Raw genomic sequence first — 5,712 nt, forward strand, 5'->3', positions numbered from 1 at the left:
TAATCATTGAACTTCTTTCAGTATATGGACTTCGAGCATCTTCGTTCCTACACCGGATGGAAATCATCCAGAGTGTTTAACAAACACTATGAGAAACAGGTCCACGAACTAAAGGTCTATGTAGTGGCCCCAGCTAGTGTATTAAAACCTGCCCCTAATTACTGTCATAAACAGTTAATTGCTTGGGACTTCGAATGTCCTCGCTCATATTCTGAATAAGCATCATCCAGAGTGTTCTACAAACACTATGCTAAGCAAGTCCATGAACTGAAGCAGTATGTGGTGACGTCGGGTAGAGTATTTAACCTGCGGTCTAATTCTACGATGAAGAGCTAATTGACCGGGACTGTCAATTAAAGGGAGAAGGGGTCATCCCTCTTAGCGTAACCTCCTTTTAATAAGTGTTACCATGGTAACACTAGCTCTGTTAAAAAAATCCCAGGTGTGGAATTATACAGATAGCACTAGTGCCGTGTGTACATAGTACACAGTGCCGATAGAGTATTTAACCTGCCGTCTAATTCTACGATGAAGAGCTAATTGACCGGGGCTGTCAATTAAAGGGAGAAGGGGTCATCCCTCTTAGCGTTACCCCCTTTTAATAAGTGTTACCATGGTAACACTAGCTCTGTTAAAAAATCCCAGGTGTGGAATTATACAGATAGCACTAGTGCCGTGTGTACATAGTACACAGTGCCGATAGAAGTAACTAGAACAGGAATTATGAAGAGAAATGTTATTATAAATTCTCTTCAATCTGAGAGTGGCACTTCTCATTTTTTTCATTCCAAGAAAGAAAGATAATCTCTGTATATGTTACATGTATAATTCAGTTACCATGCCACATTCGTTTTACTTGCTAGTTCACTTAGTCATGTATTGAAAATAAATGTCTATTAGAATGTAATTGCGTCCTAATTCGCCCGATAATTGCATGATTAAAAGTCCAGATTATATATGCTCACAAACAATGGATATAAGAAACACTGATAAGTATATGGAACTATTCACAAACTACGAGACGGTTTGTACATCTAGTGTATACTTATGTTTGTTCATACAATAAATGCCAACCTTGAGACCCCCTTTTCCTACTGTCTAAAATGACTCTTCCCTGTAGGGGGCTGGAAGCACTAACACCGCATATGATTAGTGAGAATGACGGATAATGGTAACGTCATTTGTCTCGATTGATCAAAGTGATCTTAGAAATGTTGTCCCAAGGTTAAAGCACCGATTAAAATCCACAGATACACTGATGCTCTGGTATGCTTCCATCAGGACGACATGGCTTGAGCCCAAAAAACAGATTTTGAGAAAAGCGAAAAATCTTTTTTGGGGTGAGATCACCATGTCGTCATAATGGACCCAGCCTTCTTTTCTATAGGAAAAGATCTTCAGTGTCCCTCCCTGAGGCACTGTATCTGTAGCACCACGCTCAAAGCTACAAGGAATGTCCGCCATCTTGGAAATGGCGCTGTGGTGGTGGTCATTAGTAGTACAAAAATGGGGATAACCTTGATACGACCCCCTTTCTATTTGCCACGTCCCGCTCGAAGCGTAAACGTTATTTGGGGTGCAGAATGCTATGTAGCGTGTCAAGAATACGTCCTCTGATATTATGTGATATCCTTGAGAGAAATTTTAAGGATATTCACTTCAGGAGTTAAAATTCTGGAACCTGAAGGTTTATTTTTCTGGGAATATCACTCTAGTAGCATATATCCCTTAGGAAAGTGTACTTTACGAACTTCCATCAGGACGACGTGGCGATCTCGCCCAAAATTAGATTTTTCGCTCTGCTCAAAATCTGTTTTGTACTCCTTCAAATTGCTAAGTCTTGCCCCCACCCAACGAGAATAATTTAATAGAAGTTATTAGAAGGAATTAAGTTAATATAAAAAGACCTAGCAAATGCATAGGGGACATAGAGAACCAGCGTAACCTCAGAAGAGCCATTAATCGACATTCCGCTCCACCATCTATTCAGCCACTACGAATCTATTCGCTAATATGCATAGTGTTTTTCTCTCCAGCTTAGATAGTGTTTTTCTCTCAAAACGCTAATTGTGATTTCTTCCCAACGCATACCGTGTATAGCGTTGAATCTACACTCCTTCAATGTAAGGACATTTTATATAGAAAAAATTATTTGTAACTGGCCCTGTGAAGTGTAATTGCTATGGTGTAATTCAGATTAAATATTTCGAATGATTCAATTTTTGGTGTTAATTTTGAATTATTATTTTATAGAATATTTTATTTCTGTGAGGTGTATATTATTTCGATCACCAATTCTTTTCTTAGTGGGTCGCTTCATATCCCCTGGCTACGATCTGAAGTAAGAGGGTGATTTAAAAATAGTTCTTGTAAATATAATCACTCAGTTTTGTTTTGAGTGTAAAGTAAAGAGACCTTTGGAATTTCAGTGATCATTTATATTATTGTTAGGGAGTTGCGTATTATTCTCAGAGCTCGGAAGTATTTATCCAGTGCATTAGATTATGTAATATAATATAGATGACTTTGGGAGCTCAGGAATTTACGTAATTCGCTATTCGTTATAGCACACCATATCATAGAGGAACAAAGCAGATTCCATTCTCTTTACTTTGACCTAGCTTGAAACAATTGCAAACTAAAACACAAGAAAGCTATTGACTGATGTTTGAATTTGATAAATATGATATTTTTTTACTCCTCGTTGGTAAAAAAAAAAAAATAAAAAAACTCTCAAAAATCTAAAAAAAAATCAGGTTTAGTGGTGTTTTCCCTAAAACTTTATGAGAATGCTAAGGATTCAGAAAACGACATCTCATCAATGTCACAACTGAACCAAACACATGTTAGTAGAACCAGTGTGAATGTATAAGGACCTAAATAAAAAAAAATACTTTAAAGCTTTAACTCAAACAAAATTAATTTACATCCTCCCTACCATTAGCCAAGTGAAAATTCCCTGAACGGATGCTAACGTTATGGTGTGCAGCATATGTGGGAATGTTTACTCTGAAAAGCCATCAAATATTTTTTTTTTTCCTTTGAATCCTACAACAAAATCCGATTTTAAAAACGATGTTCACTAGGGTAAGTCGATCCACAAATCAGCAGTAGATAAAGTGACGAGAACTATTGCATCGATGAATTTATTTTGTAGAATGTCACCCAAAACGTCTATTTCAGGTCTTATTCTGTATTGTTTTCTCTACCCCATACGTTTCGATTATTTTTTAATTCTACAGTCCCCTCGAAGTTTACTTTAATCAAAATTACTAATCCCAATTTTTTTTTTGCTGTTTCTAGTTTTATAATAAAGACTGATTGATATCAATTCGCGTTATATAGATATTTTAAGACATTTGATTTAGGTTTACGGCGATTCATTGTGACCATTGCTTAAGTCATCCTTTTGCATGATTTCTATACTTTTTTTTTTCCAAATATTTGGATAACTTTGCATCTCCTTTTCGAAACATTTTTCACTGTATATCAGTTTCTGAAATCAAGCTGATGTTTTTTTTTTTTTTTTTTTTTTTTTTTTTTTTTTTTTTTTTTTTATCAACAGACTTATTTGCTAGGAATAAATCTTCAGGTTTACTGCATAACCACTTATTAATTTAACTTTTTCTGGATTACACATACTCTCTCTCTTTCTCTCTCTCTCTCTCTCTCTCTCTCTCTCTCTCACCTGTTATTTTATTCTTTTTTGTGTGAAAACAAGGGTGTTATATGATCCAATTATTAGATTAATCCTATCATCAGATGTAATTTCAAGCTTTTAATAATTTAGTTATATGAGTTAAGTTCTGTTTAGTTTTTAAATTAAATTTTGAGCAAAATTAAACTTTACATTCCATTAAATTTTCTATGCTAAGACTCTTGTATAGTCATTGCTATCACAAATCAAGAGGTACCCTGGACCTTTTACTAATCAAGATATTTACTCAGTAATATTTGATGAATTTAATCACCAGACACCTAAAGCCCTTCGGACTTCTTCATTTTTGTAGATTTCATTGCATTTGAACTGAGATGAATCTTACTGCGGCGTTTCTGGTGGCAACTGCTGTTTTATTTATATATATATATATATATATATATATATATATATATATATATATATATATATATATATATATATATATATATATATATATATATATATATATATATATATATATAGGCTAGCAGCCTATGGGGCTTTAGTATACTTTCGCACACATCCCCGGTCGTTCTTTTCTCCTCCGGAGACTAAGTTCAATCACTTTCTCCCTCTGAGTAACCCTTAAGCTTATTCCTAGTGGTTCTATCTGAATAATATTCAGGTATAATTATACTAGGACATGTCTGTCCTGGCCCGGTAACCATAGTGACTGGTTTTTGGGTTTGTGGCAGAATATCAGAGTTTCTAGTCTGTGGTCTGCGTCTTCCTAGCATAGAGAATGAGTTTCCTTTGCTAGGTTATGTGCAGACACAGGAGGCTTTGCATCCCTAGCCCACATCTGAAGGATTCTGTACGAGATGATTCCTTCTATTAGTGGTGTAGCAGACTGTCCTGTGTTGTTATTCTCGGGCGGGAGAATGATTTTTCTCCGCCGCCTGGCGAAATAACTACACCTAACTTTGTTCTGGTATGAAGGAGGATAGCAAGTATTGCCAATCTTCCTCCTTAATAGACAAACTCTAGGTTAGGATGTGCTTTTCTAACTACTGGGTGTGTCTCATACTAAAACGAAGTTTACAGGACACTTATCCCTTCCCCACCTCTCTTTCTTATTGATGGCCTAGCCATCAAATCTCTTGGCCGTAGTCCTACTTCTGTACCTAGTGTGGGTTAGGAAGGGGGACCGGCTCAGCTCTCTGCCGGCCGGTGCAGAGTGAACCCCAGACCTCCCTTGGTCTCCTTTCAGTGTCTGCTGGTAGAGCCCGACAGGCTATTGATTTATAGGAGGCATGAATGCTACATTTTCCCCTTCCATATGTTTACTCTTTCTGGATGGAAGGTTGTATGGCAATGCTGCCTTATAACCTTACATCCATACTGTTTCTCTTACTAGTGTAGTGTATTGTACTCCTAGCCTGGCTGCTGGCTTAAACAGCCGGCAGCCGAGTAGATGGAGGTTCTCTGGTTTGTAGTCACTGGCAGCAGTAAAACACATCTCGAGATCTGCCGGTCACTAAGATTAGCGGCTGGCAGCCGGGTGCTAGTGTTTTCAGTTGCCGGCCGCCACACATTTGCGAGCTAGTCACCTGCCGCCTATTAGTTAAAGGTAGCATACCTTGTAACTATACAGGGGTAAATGCCGGCCGCTGCACCGGGCGCATGCCGGCCAGCACGACAGCATGCGATGTACAGTAGTTACTATATTTGTGGTGTAGTACACACTGCATTAATAAAACTACAGTAGAGAGTTTGTTGTAACACTAAAGTTCTTCCAACATACTTAATGTTATATTGTACAATCCTTTGTTGAGACCGAACAATATATAGAAAGTGAGTTCTTTCTATATTCCTTTTATCCCGTATATTAAAACTTTATTTCAAGGTGTAAGCTACACCTTAACTTTCCGCTTAGATAAATATATAAGGTATTCTAGAATATGAATTAACCTTAGTTTTAATATCTTGGGAGGTTACAGCAATTTCCTGGGCAGGAAATACAAGTATGTATCTTTCCTTGTTTCCTTTCTAGCTTTACTGTATAAGCTACA

The sequence above is a fragment of the Palaemon carinicauda genome, chromosome 5 (genome assembly GCF_036898095.1).
Source record: "Palaemon carinicauda isolate YSFRI2023 chromosome 5, ASM3689809v2, whole genome shotgun sequence".
In the NCBI taxonomy this organism is placed as follows: domain Eukaryota; kingdom Metazoa; phylum Arthropoda; class Malacostraca; order Decapoda; family Palaemonidae; genus Palaemon; species Palaemon carinicauda.